A 17,673-nucleotide genomic window follows, 5' to 3' on the forward strand; every position below is an offset into this window, starting at 1 on the left:
GAAACAACTCATGCTTTAGCTTTCTTTTTTTTGTCTGATTTTGTTTGGTTTTACAGCAATGTCTACGTGCTTCTGTCATCTACACGGAAGGAGATGTGGGTAGAAGATTTTGACAGTATCAGAGGAGTCTCTCACTTACCAGAGAAGAAGGGTTACTGTCTAGGGGTTAGACAGGTGACCTGGGAAAAGGTAAAGGGACACGCTTGCCTTGGGAATCTGTGATTGGAAGAACCGTGTCTCTGTGTGCATGTTTTCCCTTTTTAAAAAAGAAAGAATATTTTAGCAGCTCTCCATGCGGTAGTAGAAGCTGGCAGAAAGTTGTGGCTAGTGGCAAGTGCCTCTCAGAGCAAGACCCCATCTTTCTGGCTGACCTCAGGCCTAGGCCAGAGTGAATGCTGCCTGAGAGTAAGACCTGGGCTTCTCAGGATGCAAAGGCAAGATGGCTGCCACAGCCATCTGCAGGACATCAAAGGCTGCTGCCTGATGGCGCTTGGGCTGCCAAAGCCTCTAAAGGGTTTGGCTCCGGACTGGAAATCGATGCAAACTGTCCATCTGCCGCATGGCACTGGTGACAGCTGATTCTTTTGCAGTCTGCAAGATGGACCCGACCTAAGCCAATCGGCCCCCGTCACTGATTGCACAAGGTTTGTCCGACCCGTTTCATTAGCCAGGCACACGAGATACAGTATGTGGTTTTTCATTTTGCTCGGTACGTGACACTATAAACACCAGTGCTGGGGATGAACTGAGAAACCAAAGGGGACACACTGCTGCTTCTGCAGAGAAAGCATATTGGCAATGTTCAAAGCATATTGGGGCATAACAGTAGCCTAAAAACCCCAATATGGATTAGGACAGCTGACCAGATGTCTTGCCTGACATTTTTTAACATGTTTCAAGGGTATCCCTACAGAACATAAAAGCTGACTATACATCTGTGTACTTCTTTTTGTGTCCCCCCCCCCCCCAGCTTCAAACGAAGTGTGTGTGGCATGGAAAGTCAGAACATAGCTGACAGCTCCAGTGACAAAGAAAAGCTGAGACATGCTCAGGCTGGGGCCCACCTACCCCGGAAGTGCTTGAGCTCCAATTTGGAGTGAATGAGCGGAGGAATAAATGAATGCATGACCCCACAGGGGGTGTGTGCAGCTCTTCTGCAAGCTATCTCTTTAAGAGTAGAGAAGGATTTTTGGAATTGAAAACTGTTTCCTTCACTACCCTTTGCAACAAGCTTTGATGGACAGTCCAGCAATTCATTCTTCCACAGTAAATTGGTCTCACTCTTAGCTGACCTGGTGGGAACTGTAGCAATTGGAGAGCCAGGCAAGCTGTAGTCGTTCCATGGCAAGATGGAGGGTGGGTAGAAGGAAAAAGAGATCAAAATTTTAGGGAAGAGGAGAAAATACATAATTCCATTTTTTAAAAAAATTATATGCTTACCTGTATTGGAGAGTGAGTTGACTTTTAAAAGTTTAAAATTCACAAGGAGAAGCTATATTTCAATAGTGGATCCTCAAATGTTATGGTTAAATAGTGGATTCTTGGAGGTAATGGCATATTTAATTAGAAATGACTCTTACCCTGAGATTGCGTATGTTTCAAAAGAGTGTGTTTTTCTTAATTTAAAATTGGCTAGAGGTTAATCTCAACCTCCATTTTGAGCTGTAGGAGGCTGAGGCATGGATTAAACACAGCGTCTCGCTTTCCTGAGGGAAATTTGGCATGACTTGCCACTGAATGACATAGTGACATAGTCAGACTTTTTCTTGAGTATCTGGTTAGTTTCCTGTCTTGGTCTACTTGATCATGACAGACTATAATACTGGGTCTGCAAGTGTAATAGGGTTAATGGTCAGAATCTGCAAGGTTTGTGGCTCAAAACCTTCTCCTTGATAATCAGAATTTCACTGTATCAGAAGTAAAATTTTCAAATCCAACTAAAATGCACAGAGTAGGAAAGCGAGGCTCCTCTTAGAGAATAATGGACTCGGTTCAGAGTTGGTGTGGAAATTTGAGACGATCTCAGCAAACACTCTGGTTGTATTGATGAGGAAGTTGTGATGAAGAGGAAGATGAAATGATATGTCCAAAGAAACACACCAGTCAGGTTGTAGCTGAATTGGCCTGGAACCCAGGTTTCTGGTCCTGCAGTCCTGTGTGTTTCTCTCTATCCTCAACCATGTCAACTTGACAAGTGGACTTGGTCTCCTCAGTAGAGCAAGACACAGCTACATACCTGAATCATATTGTCTTTGAAAAGAAAAAAAGGAAACATAATGCTTTAGATGAAGTTAGAGATTTTACAGTTAAAAACTCTAAAATTTTGCCTGGATCTAGAGGAGCTATCAATGACTGAAAAGATTTCCTCAACTCAGCTTTCCAAGGCTATCTCAAAGAACATTCTACCCTGAAATGGGGAAGCACTGAGACATGTCGACTGGGGCGTGCCTGACGTGGCAGAAACTGTAGAGGGCGCAGACAAGAGATTGCAGTAACTCTCCTCTACGTGTAGGAGCCGGGAGCCAGACTCACTCCCACAAGGAGTTCAAGCTCACCTTGTTTCTGCCAAAGTCCTCTAATAAAAAATGGCCTTGCTAATGGGATCCCTGGGTTCATATGCACATGGCGGAAGTTCGTGTGTTGAGTGCGGAAACACACTGTTTTCTAGTTACTGTTGGCACAGGCAGCTCCATTCCACAGATAGTTAAAAATAATGCCAGGTGCAGCATAAATAAAAGTTCCTAACAGACACTGTGCCATTGAACTTTCCTTTGTAAATTAAAGTCTTCATTTGTTCTCCACTTCTTGCTGAAACAACTTTTATGCTGGCTGATGAAAGGAGAAAGTTCTAGAAAGCTCAAACCTTCTGAAAGAACAAGTCGTATAACCGTGGAGCCTGGATTCCAGGGCCCACTTCTTTATGTCCCTTCTTTCTAGCTTGAAATTCATTTCGTTTTCTGTTTGTTTGTTTGTTTTTCAAAGATGAATGGATGTTACAGAAAATCTTTCTCTCCCCAGAGAACACTACATTTATGGCAGTTTGGATTCCACCTTGTGTGGTAGGCTAAAAAAATTATGTCATCTGACATTTATTTAGTTTGCTTGGGTATTCTGAAAAAAAAATTATAAGTGCGCTAAAGTTGTGATTTGAAAAAAATCACAAATTAAAATTGGGGAGTGTAAAAACTGAGGAGGCAAAACGGTTTATCATAGTTTATGAAATTTACTTAACTACTGTAATTTTTCCTAATAACTTGTGGACACATCTCAATCTTTTAACAAAAGTCAGAATGAGCAAAGGATTATTTTCAACTGTTCCTTTATTTACTATGTCACCTCTCACTATTCTCTCGCTACTATCATGACCTTTCCATGGATCCGAGACTCCCCGAGGTGCTGTGCCGGTTAAGGTAGAAGGGAGCGTCAAGTGTTCAAGTTTCTTCAGTCAAATTCTGTCTTGAAATCTGACTTTATTCGTCCAGGAGATACGGATGATGACAACTATTTTGTTGATACATTTTTCTGGGAGAAAAACATGGCTCCTACTTGTAGAATATCCAGGTTGCAGAAGTGGCCAACTAGTTGCCTTAGAAAGGAACATGAAGATAGATTGAGAAGTTACCAGGAGGGAAGTGATGGTTTAAGTGTGGTGTTACTTCCTGCCATCCACGCCTGTATACTTCTCCCTGCAAACATGCACAAGCCTGACATTTGTCTGTTTTCTGGATTTCTTTGGATCTACATGATGATAAATGGCCACATAGAAAGTAAAGAATTAGGCCAGCCATCCAGGTGTTCAACTGAATGTTCCAGGCATTTCAACAAACATTTATTAAGTCCATCTTACAACTAAGGCTAAGTGCTAAAGGCATTGGGAAAGACTAAAATGAATAAGATAAATACCCTGTTCTTCAGAAGTTTATGGCAGAGTCAGGCTTCTTGGAGAATCTAGTAGAGCTTATTTGGATTCTAGAAATGTTTAATAAATTCAGTGGGTGCATGCAGAAGAAAGCTGTGGTTTGACAGTTATGTACATGTATGCCTACAGGCCATATCCAGGAATCATACAGAGTTGACTGTTTAGCCTTTTTCTTCAAAAAACTATGTCCATTGCATGGGGAAAGGGGGGATTATAAATGTCAACAGGAATTTGCAACTTTACAGACTGACACATTTCTAATATTGAGCAAGGACTAGAATTTGTTCTAATGCAGGACTTGAGGTGTGTATCACAGATTGTGCTATGGATGGGTACCTGTATAATTAATTATTCCTAACTAGGGTCCCTGTTGGAATTGTGTCCTGCATCCAATAGGTGTGCCATATACCCTTGCATTGTGCCCATTAAGAGGGAGCACACTCGCCCTCCCTCTTCCCCTTTCTCCCCTCCTCTCTTTTTCCTCCCTTCAACTTGGGTTGAATTGAGTTTTTCTCTGATGTGGGCATGTTCCCACAAAGATTCTTGGGTATCTTTTCACTAACTCAATGACAACGATTTAGGTCATCTACTTTCAGATAATCTAGCGTTAATGGATTAGTTGCATTTTAAAAGTTGCATGCAATGTATCATATATTCTGTTTATTACAAAAGAATTCTTATGATACAATTCTGAAATACAGATTGTTCAATGAATAGTCATTGATAGTATGAAAACATAGTTAAGGTGATATCTCAGTAATTTTTCTTTAATTTTAAAAATAAAATTTAAAATATTTTATTAACAATGTCTTATCCATTCACTTGGTTTGTAAATTTTGTGATGAAAGTGTTTTTCTTCCTTGATCATTTTATTTCTCTCATGAATTACATTGACCGGAGCAAAAAGTATCCAGTGTACACACCCCTATTATGAAACTAATTTATACCTTTTATATGAAAGCTATAACCTAATAACAGCCTAAGAATATGGGGAGGGGGAGGGAACGGGAAGGGGGGAATGGGTGGAGGGAGGGGGATTGGAGGGATCATTTCTGAGGTTTATCTTAGAAGGGTACAAGTGAATCTTTCTAAGAGTAGAATGTGAACGTTTTAAAACAATAACTAAGAAAATGACATGAAGGCTATGTTAACCAGTTTGATGGAAGTGTTTCGGATTGTGTGTGAAAACCCCACACTGTACCCTAGAAGTGCATTAATGTACATAGTTACCATTCAATAAAAAAAAGAAAAAAAAAGCATGCCATTTGGCATGTAGTAAGAACTTAATACATGTTAACTAAATGAATAAATGAATGAGTTTGTTTAAAACAAAGTAAAACTTAGTCATCTCATTTCTTTTTCAACCTACTTATGGACTTTCAAATTCTTTTAAGTAATTGTCTCCTAAAGGAAATTTGAATCTATGGTTTGAGTAATTTTTAAGTCAGTTATCCGTGTTGCTGTGCTTGATGTACATCAGTAGGTGAGTGGATGTGACCAGATGGGTAAGATGCAACCAGAGGGTAGCACTTAAAATTCACTTTTCTGAACTCCTTGTAGAAATTCCACTTGATGCTTACAGTATTGCATAGTCTGTATGTTCTGTGAGGGTGAATCCATCTTCCTGTCATCTTCTCATCTTTCATGGGGCAACTATTGTAACCATATAAATGGCTCTACCTGTAGGGCCTAGATAGTATTAGACAGAATTCAACAACATGGGGATTATTTTTAAATAAGGATGACCAGGAGGAAATAGAATCTTAACTGGGGTCTATTTTATATAGAGAAGCTCAAAGAAAGGAACCCAGAAATTTTGACTATGATTATTTTCATCCAAATCATTAAAAATAGGATGAAATGCAGATTGCTTAGTCCACGAAAATTCTAATGTTAGTTTGATATTTACTAGGAACTGTGGCTTAATAAAGCCATCTATCTTTTCCCTTGTGTTTAAGATGAAAAGCAAAGATGCTATGCAAAATCTCCATCTTCAGAGGGAAAAAATGCATAAGCCTATTTGGAAGCAGTGTGAAGAGTAACTGGCAAATTGTGGATACTATATACCCTGTTAACATTTTATGCCTAAACCTGAACAAAATTAATAGTTCACTTGGGTGTTGGAAAGATTACTCCTGGACCAGCAGTGTATTTCTGAATGACATAAATACAAGAAAATTAGAAATTAACTTTAAATGGATTTAGGCTTCTTACATAAATGAGAGCCACCCTTACACAAATTACTAAATCTATTCAGAGTAATTTATCAAGCAGTTATATGTTGTTTTGCTCTGTTGAAATTCCAGAAAATTTAATAACAACACGCTTTCTGGAAATTGCATTAGCATAGACCATTAATAAGTTAGACCTATGGAACTCATGTGGGAGTATAATGTTGCTATTAGCAATGTATAGTAAAGTGGAAACTGGTTATCACTTAAGCATATCTATGGTAATGCTGAAAGACAAGGTTTTCCAAGAGTTTTCAGTATCATCTGAAATAAGCTTTTAGAAAATTGTTCTACGGTATTTAGCAGTTAACATGAGCCAACAATAGTGAGATAAGTGGTCCCAAATGAAAAGGATATGGGGAGCCAACTGCAGAATTTTACAGCCAGAAGAGCTCTTGTCATTTAACTACTCCAAACCCCAGATAAACAGGTTCAGAGAGGTCAAGTGACTTGCTCAAAGTCACACAGCTAGTTCATGGTAGAGGTAAGATGAGCCCTGGGTCTCTAGACTCTCAGCAGAATGCACTGTTTACTGTATCACATAGAAATTGCAAAATGCTGGGTTAACACTGCTCACAAATAAGCAGGGATCTGGCAGCTGATGGATAAATTTGGCTGGTGCAAACAATTAAGCAAAATAACTGTAAAAATTGCAAAAAGTGTGAAAATTTATTTTATCTTTAATGTGTGTTTTTGGAAAAGAGGCTTCTAGCTGGTCAAACTTAAGTAATTGCTAACTCTTCATAAAGGGTGGCTGTACTTTTAGAAAACTGCACAGTAATGAATCAGAAATGGGATCGATGATTAAAACTCATTGTTAACACCCAACAATGGTGGCAAAGTATTTGTTGCAGCTCTCTTACTCAGGTCTCCTCAAAATAATTAGGGGACAAAATAAGTTACTTACAGTGTGAGGAAAGAGGTCATTTGGGCCACAACCTCAGGCATTTTTATCTTACTTGGGGATTTTCCAATTGTTTTAGACACATCAAACTTGGAAAACAAAGACAGCTGATCATTAAAAATTAAACCTAGGTGCATTCATAAGCCACCTCTTCAGTTGGAGAAGGAAAGGCAGTGTAAGTGGAGACTTCCAGCTGTGTTCCGAGTTAATGAGGGGTTTTCAATTTGGCCAGTCACCCTGTTTGCCCTTTGACCTGGTTGGCATCTCTGCCGGTCTCCTTTGTGCCCTTGCCCTAGAAATACAGTCCTCCTTTTTACGTGGCTCGACTGTATTTGCAATTACAATGGTCTTGCAGAGCATTAAGAAGGCTAGTTCATCAGATAACCACAAGTTTAAGGTTTCAACTGCAGCTATTAACAGTTTTGCTGGAAACCCAAGTATCATATCACGGTTGGAGAGGACCTACACAGTGGCAGCTATAGCGATGAGAAATTTATAAAAGATAAATAACACGGTTTGGAGTATTCTGACAATAGCAGGTGTGAAAATAGATTATTTCTTCCCTCCCTACAGCTACCCGTGTCACTTTCTACCCTGACTCCTTTGTTATTATTGTATGTATTTCAGCATTATTATATCTGCCGCATTGCGTGACACTGCAAAAACACGGTTCAGAAAAGCTGAACTTTTAATTGTGGTGCGAAATAAGTTAGTTTAATTATTCTCGGGGAGTAGAAAAGATGGGTTTTGTTTCCCTCCCTACGTCCTTCCTTCCTAATCGCAATTCAACACCCTTTCCCCAGCATTGCTATGTATGAACTTCATGCTGCTAGACAAATAAATTCTTTGGAAAAATGCACATTTTTATTTGGAAATAATGCCATCTCTTTGTTAGATTTGCAGCAATCCTATTTTGCCTCTACTGTTTTTAAGTCTAAAATGAAAAATTATATAGAAGATGTTTGTGCATCATATTGTGCTGAATGGTATGTAGGTCAGCATGCTGCAGCACCACAGATAAGGGACAGGGAACAAGTGTTCTATGTACTTACAAGCAAATATCAGTCATAATAGAGGAAGACAGATCTACAAGAGCGTTTTGGCTTCGGAAATGTTTCTTGTCATTAGCATTTAAAAAAAGCTATGAGATTCAGGCCTATCAGCACCGATTCACAGCAAACCCTGGCTTGCACAGGTTGTTATCTATTTCGCACAGAGGTACAGCTGGTTAGCAAATGGATTTGCAGATTTTTTTTTTTTTTTGCAGGGATGAGTAAAAAGGCAAAGAATCAGGTACTTACAACCCATTCAGAATGTAACAATTTTGTTTGTGTTATAAACCAAACCTTCTGTTTTTGCAAACTGCATTATTTTTAGAAACAGAACCAAGAAAAAAAAACCCAGCTGATTTAAAAAAAAATCTTTATTCATATTCCAATATCCCTAAGGGTTCTAATATCCATGAAGTAATACCAGCAAAGAGAGCAATAAGAACAGCAGACTCCCATGATTCCGTTTACAATGCTGCTTTATTGTGTTAGCAGTCAAGTCAAAAGGCAATATCTAATATTTTTTAATTTTTTATTCCTCTCTCTACTCTGAGATACAAAGAGAAAGAAGGTGCTGGGTAAAGGTGCATTTGTGCATGCGTGCACGCTTGTGTGTGTGAGTGAAGGAAAGAGAGAGAGGCTATCACTGAGTCCTCATTTGGAAGGGTAAGGATAATGCATTTTAATATTTATGTGAACTGATATCAATTATCAGAAAGGATATTGTGAAGCAAAGAATACAGTAGTTTTGTCTGAAACTATTCTATCACAGTAGATAGAGCTGATTGAGTTGTTTGGGAAAAAGGCAATTCCTGAGGGGAGTGGGTAAAAAGGTATTTCTGTCTCCTGGGTCTGGAGATATTTAAATCTTTGTCTTTCATTAAAGGAATGTTTGGGGAGTTACCCAAATGAAGAGACGGCACAGGGACTACATTTCATCACATGGGTGCATGTCCATAGATCTCTGTCAAATACTTTCTGTGACGGGTGTCAGATTTGGCAGGCCTAAAAGCATTGCCCTCCCCACCCCCCAAAATCAAGCCCAGTGGATGAATTACCGTGAATGATTAACTGTGCGATCTAGCAATCTAAGAGGCTCCCAATGTCACAGTTACTGTTTGCATAGATAGTACTTACATTAGATCCCCTTATAGTGTTATTTGCTTCATTAATAGGGAGGTGGTGGAATCTTGTGCAGAGAGACAGGATAAGCCAAATCCTTTGTCAACATCCCAGACGTAGATCACAGATTGGAATAAAGCAGGGGTTCGTGGGGAGGGGGGTGATGATGAAAGGGCAAACAGAAATTAAGAAATGGATTGGCTGTTCTGGAAACATTTGATAAATGAAACTCTCTGTTGAAATACAACATTGAGTATTTTTGATTACAGTGTTTTATTAGGAAATAGACAATCAGCCACTTCACTTTAAAATCAAGTTTTCTGGAGTTCATTTATTCCTCTCACTGGTGAAGCAAACACCTTTGTTTCCAGTTAAATCACTAGATCCTGGCCAGTTATCTTTTGGGGAAGCATTCAGAAAACAGGCCTTGCTTTCTCCTTTTCGTTTGATTATCCTAGTCTGTCCTCTCTCTGGGAAGTCCACTGCTAGAACTACATTTTCCTGTAACTGGTTTGTAATACTATGTATTTTTATTTTATGCACGTTAAAAATGTTATTCTGAAAAGGGTTTCATAGACTTCCCTCGGAGTTCATGGCCCAAGAAAGGTTAAAGAGGTAGACTTGAAAGAGGATAAACAAACACAAGTGTGAGGTACTCATACAGCAACACACCCAGAGTCAAGCGTCAGGTCCTAAGTTCTCTCTCTCTTTCTCACTGCCTCTAAAAATCAGGAGCGTCTTAAACACTGAGGATGCAGCAAAGCTTAGGAACTATATGGAGAAAAGTGTGTCAAACAGGGTGGCTTAGAGAATGAGAAAGCCAATGGTTGTTATTCCCGTAGGTGTATCTCCTTCTGTTGTTGGAACACTTGCCTTCATTCTCTCTCTCCTCTTTTTTTCTTCTGTCCTCCATTCTTTCTTTTGAATAGTCCTTATTTCTTATACTAAAATTCCTGTGAACTGTGGGCTTCAAGAGAACACAAGCTGTTCTGTTTTCTTCACAGGAGCTGGCACAGTGTGGGGAGGTGAATGAATGAATGAATCAGTTTGTACAATGGGAAACAATAGTCTAGTCTGGAGAGTTCCAATGTGAACAAGCAAAGGCTTAACAGAGTCACTATATTGTCAGTCAAATCTAGAAATAAAAAAGTTTAGAGAAAAAGTTTCAGTCTTACTAGATAAGAAACTCTAAACTTCAGAAGTGAGACTCTCTTGCACAGAGCTGATTGGAAGTATGCACTGTGCCTCCTTTCTTCCCTGCTCCTCCCAACAAAGTGTGCTCAGGCAGAAAGGACAGCATCTCCCGGTCTGAGGACAGCAGGGAATTCCCCAGGCACATCACCTGCATCACGACGAGGGCTTTCTAGGTCAGGTCCATCTGGACTTTTGTAGCCATTAATCTTCTCTTTGCAAACATTAAAATATATTGCAGGCATAAAAACAACATAAAAGCATAGTAAAATACACACCCCAAAGCCAGCAGTAGAATATTGTTAAAGCTGCTTTTCACCTATTCTAACCATCCTTGTCCTCCCCAATGGGAGTAATGTAATCGTTATTCTGATTTTGGTTAACTTTTGTCTTTTATTATAATTCTATTGATATTACATAGATGTTTATCAATGATGTAGGATTTATTTTTATGTGTTTTTTTGTAAGTGGTATCATATTGTCTGTCACGTATTTTTTCATAGTTCATTTTTTTCTTCCCTCACATTACATATTTGAAATTTATCCATGTTGATATGTGTGTCACTGCAGTTTATCGAATCTTCAGTGTTGCATAGTATTCTACTATGTGAGTAAACACGATCGATTTGTGTAGTTGCCTAGCAACAGCATTTGGTTTGTTTCTGTCTCTTTGGTGTCACAATCCATGGTGTCACGAGCATTCTTATGCAGACTTACAAGGTGGAAGCAAAGTGTCAGAGTGCACAATGGAAGTCAGACAATTCTCCATGATCAGAAAAGTTCCATCAGTCCAAATCAAGAGTCAAAATGATGTTACTAATCTTTTCTGATAGCAGAGGAATTGTTCATTATGAATTTGTAGCAACTGCACAATTAACCAAGTTTACTATTTGGAGGTGCTCCAAAGTCTGCATGAAAAAGTTAGTTGAAAACAACTTGAACTTTTCTTCAAGAACTCATGGCTGTTGCATCATGACAATGTATCAGCTCATACAGTACTGTCTGTGAGGGAGTTTTTAGCCAGTAAACAAATACTTGTTTGGAATACCCTCCCCATGCACCTGAAATGGCCTCCCAGTGAAAGGAAATATTGAAAGGAAGACATTTTGATGACATTCAGGACATCAAGATTAAAATGACGAAAGCTCTGATGGCTATTCCAGAAAAAGAGTTCCAAAATTGCTTTGAAAGTGGACTAGGCACTGGCATCAGTGCATAGCTTCCCAAGGGCGGATACATGGATGTTGACAACTGTGATATTCAGCAATGAGGTATGTAGCACTTTTTCCAGGATGAGTTCCCAAACTTAATTGTCTGACCTCATATGTGATCCCCTAAACGTCTCAGCTGCCTTACAATTAGGTGAGATCATATGAATTGTTCTGATTAATTGTTCTGAGATGAACTCGAGCATTTAAGAATTAGTGCATGACTTCTTAGCTCCTTCTCCTCCTGTCATCATGCTGACATGATGGAGCTTCAAGATTGAAATAGCTTGGATTGCCAAATCATTGCATAAAGGACAGCTGCCCTGAAGAGTCACTTGACTAGCAGTGAACAATGTGTGAGTAAGAAATAAATCCTTCCAGGATTTAATCCACTGAAATTTTTTGGTTTGTTTGTTGCTCCAGAATTGCCTAAACTATTCTAATATGGTATATTTTGTTCACTTTTTAATTTTTAGTTTTTAGTGATTTATAAGGATTCTTTATGTATTTTGAATACTGAGCCTTTTCTGTTTTATATATGACACAGATGTCTCCTTTCAAGTAGCAGATTATGTTTTTGTACTCCTTATGATGTCATGATGTCATTTGATGAATGGAAGTTCTTCATTTTAATGGAATCAAGTTTATTAATCTTTTACTTTATGAATTGTGATTTTTATATATTTTAAAGAAGTCCTTCCCAGCTCTAAGTTCATTTAAATAGCATTTTTTTTCCTAAAATCTCTGAAGGAGGTTGCTTTTTTTTCTTTCTTTCTTTCTTTCTACTTTTAAGGTTTGAATTGATTTTTTTTTTTGGTCTAAAACAAAAGCATCCTACTTTATTTTATTTTCCTTTATGGAAAACCACACTATATTATTTTCTCTTTAATAATCAATGCCATTATAATATAATTTTCATATGTGTGTGGGTCTCATCTGGATTCTCTGTCCACTTGATCTTCAGATTAATCTTTATGCTTAAACTATATTCATTACTATGGATTTAATATGTTTACCAGTAATGTTATTTCCTTCACCTGGTAATTTTTCATGAGTGTGTACTATTCTTGGTCCTTAGCTCTTCCATAAATATTTTAAAATTAGCAGATTGGGTTTCTCTGAAAACCCCTGTTTAGATTTTGATTGTTTTGCCTTTTTTGATACATTTGGAAAGAGTTGATCTCTTTAATATATTGATACTCTCTATCAACTTATTTATTATCTTTCCATTTATTTATATCTTTGATACTTTTTGATATCTTTAAAAATTTTTATAACTTTCTCCATTGAGGTCTTTTACATATATTGTGAAATTTATTTTTATATATTTTCTTGCCTTTGTGGTATTCTTTATGTCTTTAATATACAATAATATTAATTATGATAATCTTATCTCATTTATCTTCTCTTCCTTTTCTTTTCTGGAATATTTTAAAATAAATCCCAGAAAATAAAAGGAATTATGACTTTTTTATCTTCAAACACTTCAGTATTTATGTATAGATAAAAAGGACTTTAAAAAGTCATAACAACCATGTCATTGTCATATGCAACAAAATCGGTAGTTTCTTTATATCATCTAATACCAGGCTGATGTTGAAATTTCCCCAATTATCCTCAAGATGGTTAGTTTGTTTGAATGAGGATCCCAACAAAGTCTTCCCTAGTTGCTTGTCCTCATGTTTCTTATTCTTATACATCCTCCTCTCCCATTTCTGACTGATTTATTGAAATATCCAGGTTATTTGTCTTGTAGAATGTCTTACGGTTTGGGTTTGGCTACTTTCTACCTTGATGAGTCATTTAAGTTGTTCTTGTATGACCCATATTTCCTATAAACTGGGAGCTTGGTTAGATTGGATGCAGGTTCTATGTGCGTGTGTGTGTGTATGTGTGTGTATGCATGCATATATGTATATGCACACACCACTCAGGGGCTGATACTGCCCCTAAGCCTGAAGTGGTCAAGGGAGTGATTGCTTTTAGCAGGTAAGAGCTGGAGTGGTGGGAGATGGGCCACCTAAAGGGTATGTGGCCAAAAGGAAAAGCAGCCTGTCAACACAGCAGTGAGCCTGAGCTGGAGAGGGAAGAATAACACTAATTTCTCCTTCCACTCCAGCCTTTATCAGTTCTTTCTACTGGCTGAACGCAAGTGGATGAGAAGCTCTGTGAAGCAGTTCATCCAGGTCAGATTCCTGGCAAACACAGCAGCCCAGGAAAGGGCAGAGAATGGAGCTGAGGAACTGATAGAGAATAATCGGCAGAGCATTTGTTGATAATTATCACCTTATTCTATTACTTTATTAAGTAATGCAATGATGTTGATTATCTAATTCTATCATTTCTTCCATATTTCTTATATAAAAAGGATCTCTTTGTATCCATTATTTGGTAACTCTAAAAATATAATTGGTATGAAAAGGAAGAATAAATGCTTGATTCTTTCATTGAATTAATGTTCAGAGTAATTAGCATATGTCTTAGCAACTTTCAGTAGTGATTTATAAGTCTCTATCAATATCACCATGAACTGATTTTTGTGTTTTTTGTATGTGTCAACTATTGTTGTGGTCTTTATCCTTCCTGACTTTCAAACTGTCTCATCTCAGTTCAGTAGCAGTCCTTTCAGACTGACTCTTGTTTCCTTCTGAGATAACTTCTTTAGTCTTTTGTAGCTTGCTTCCTTTCTATCTCAAGTTTATCTTGGACATTTCCTGTCCCAGAACTAAAGCAGCAATTTCTCTAAAAAGCTGTGATGCCTTCTGTGGCAATTGGTATTTAGAAAACTTAATTCTAGGTGCTAGGGGTGTTCATTGCTGTTGGGTTACCGTTGCCTTTAAAGTGAATAGAATTAGTAAATATATATATTTATAAGAGAAAGAATGCTGATTTTTTCATTTCAAACTTTAGTTTGTGGATTTTTTTAAACTTTGCATGCTTTTTTCTTATACTGAGAATCTTAGTTCTAAGGGCAAAATTATTTCCTTTATTTTACAATATAATATTAATATTTTCAAAATAATAACACTAGTGTTACTACTAGCCATAAGGCTACTGAATGCAACTTGACATTTCTCTGTGATTCTTTTTGTTTTTTTGATTATATTCCATGAAAAGAATATTCAAAATAGAGTATTTTAGAGTTAATTAAAGTAAAGTTTTTCTATGTCTAGTTAAGCCACCAACTTGATATTTAGTTGGATTCATTTCTTTCAGTTAGTTTTCAATTTTGAAGTTATGACTATTCCTTTTTGACTTCATTTTGTTTTTTAATTTGTATGGTTTCAAAGTAAAAACTGTGTAACAAGTTCTATTCTATTCCTGTTCCCTAGACCCTGTTCTTTATTTCCTTCATAGGAAACCATTTTAAAAAACAGTTTTAAATTAGACCTTCTGCTGTTTCTTTTCAAAAATGTAGAAAATATCTATATAAACATCTTATTTACTTTCCCTTCTTTTGCACAATGGTATATTTACACTAAGAATACAATAACTATAAAACTTGAAAATAGCATGCAACAAGCCATAATAATATTTTTTGCATGTTACTTTCATTGCTCAGCAATATATACCATGTTAATGTTTATAGGTGTTTCTTTTTACAGCTGCATTATATTGTGTTGTATGGATTTACCAAAGTTTATCCAACAAGGCTTCAATAATGGACATTTGGGTTGTTTCCAGTTTGTACCTACATTATTGGCATTTTGCCATGGATCTGTGGGTTATAGTCCTAGAAGTGGCATTGCTGGATCAAATGTGCAAATGAAAATTTGCTAAGAATTTTGAATAATATCTCCAAAGGGGTTAAACCACGTTTTCATTTCTACCACCACTGTAGAAGACTACCTATTTTCTCTTAAGCTTCCCAATATATCATGTCATGATCTGGGGTGTTTTTTTTTTTTTTTTTTTTTGTCTAATCTGAGGTAAGAAATGAATCTACATAGTAGTTTTAATTTGCATTTCTCATAAGCAAGATTGAACATCTTTTTGTTTCTACAGCCTGCCTGTTTATACTTCTTTTTAAAAAAATTTATTTTCTATTGGAGAATTCTATTGAGAATTGGTCTTCTCAACTTTTAGGAGGTCTTTATATATTGGGGAATTGTCTTTTGTCTGTGATTTGTCATTTTTCAGGTTGACATTTGTATTTTGCCTTTACATGTGGTGTTTTCTATTTTTTGTTCTTATTTTTGTCGTGGGAGTTTTTTGGTTTTTTATGGGCAAATAGGAAATTTTTTCCCATTCCAGAATATAAAGAATTTAGCTCATATTTTCATTTGGTACTTGTATTAAAGATACTATCTTTAAAATATTTTTTATTGTGAGAATTCTAAGCACACAGATACATAGAGAACAGTGTAATGGACTCAATTTATTCATTATCAATACATGGCCTACCATTTTGTGAAGAGAAGAGGATTCAGTGGTAGTGGCCATGTTGTCAACCTCTGGTAGCGCTTGGTTTCTCCCATGTAAAACTGGGAGTAGGAGACTCAGAATCAAATCTCCTCCCTCTTTCCTCCTGTGAGTCTTTTTTTTTTTTTTTTTATCTTTAGCTATATTTTTTCAGCTTTCTGAGGAATCTTATCATGAAATGCAATGGCTAGCAATGTCACCAAAAAGACAGTTTCTCACTCCACGAACTCCCATAGATTCACTGGGAATCTCAACACTTTGGTTGTCAAGAAGTCTAATGTGGAGGGAATCTTCTTGAAATATGGCAAAATTGTGGGCTGTTTTCTTTGCAAGGGCTTTGCCTTGATTCAGAGTGTTAAGGAGAGAACTACCCTGGTTACTGTGGCAGCAGAAGGTTTTCTGGCCAAGTTTTGGATATTAACCTGGCTGCAGAGCCAAATGTGAATCAAGGAAAAGCAGGTGTGAAAAGATCTGCAGGGGAGCTGTATGGCTCTTCATGTGACTCAGGCTGTAACTTTCAGTGGGATTCTTATGACAGGATGTACAGTTACCAAGCACGTGTTCCTTCTTCTCCTATTGCTTGGGCTGTGGTGCCCTTGAAATGCCAGCATGTGCCAGCAGACACCTGACAAAGGGGTAAAAGTGGCTTCAATTCTAAGTGGACAGTGAAGTTCTTCTTCCAAGTCTAGAAAATTAAAAGGAGATGACCTTTTGGCCATTAAGAAGGAATTAACCCAGATAAAAAAAAGTGGATTCTTTGTTGGAAAACCTGGAAAGAATTGAAGAAGAACAGAGTAATCAAGTAGTAGAAGACACGAAGAATAAGTCAGAAGAGGAGCAAAGCAGCAGCTCCTTGAAGAAAAATGAGACTAAAGTGAAGGTGGGGTCTAAGGGGAGTGTAATGATTCTGATGAGGAGGGGGACATATGGGATGATGATGATGATGATGATGAAGAGGGGTGAGCAGCTGGAGTTGATCAAGGATGATGAAAAAAAAGGTGAGGAAGGAAAGGATGACAGACACAACACCAATGGCAAGGATGACTCTTAAGAACACAGTGAGGTTTCAAAATCTTATCTCACTATTTCTTTACCTGGTGCTTATCTAGATCAAAATTTTCACTTCACCAGATCCTCTCCCCTAGTGGAGCACATGCTCCTTGTTTCCCTGTCCTTATCCTTGCCATTCATCCTTATCCTTCCCATTAGTTCATACTGAAATGTGCCTAGTCCCATTTTCACTTCCTTTGATGCACCTACTAGTTTTGTTAAGTCTTATCCTATAAATGTATTGCTTTTAATTTTGGTGCCTCTTTATCACTTAATTAAAAGGATGTATTTTTTTTTAAAATCAATACATGGTCTTGTTTTATCTATACCTCCATTCACTCTCCTATCCCATATCATTTTGAAATAAATCTAAGATATCATCTGTAAATATTTCAGTATGTAAATGGTCTTTAAAAATTACATTGTATGCTAACCCCAACGAGAATGGCCCACATCACAAAAATCTCAAAACTGCAGATGCTGGCATGAATTTGGAGAGAGGGAACACTTTTACACTGCTGGTGAGACTGCAAACTAATACAAACATTTTGGAAGGAAGTATAGAGAACCCTCAAAG

At 37.4% G+C, this 17,673-nt stretch overlaps 1 pseudogene; it reads left to right on the forward strand.

Moving 5' to 3' along the window:
• The first annotated feature begins 16,229 nt into the window (after nucleotides 1-16,229).
• On the forward strand, nucleotides 16,230-17,097 carry LOC100947187 (annotated as a pseudogene).
• Nucleotides 17,098-17,673: the final 576 nt, after the last annotated feature.

This window comes from Otolemur garnettii, unplaced genomic scaffold (genome assembly GCF_000181295.1).
Source record: "Otolemur garnettii isolate 467f Iridium unplaced genomic scaffold, OtoGar3 scaffold00002, whole genome shotgun sequence".
Classification (NCBI taxonomy): domain Eukaryota; kingdom Metazoa; phylum Chordata; class Mammalia; order Primates; family Galagidae; genus Otolemur; species Otolemur garnettii.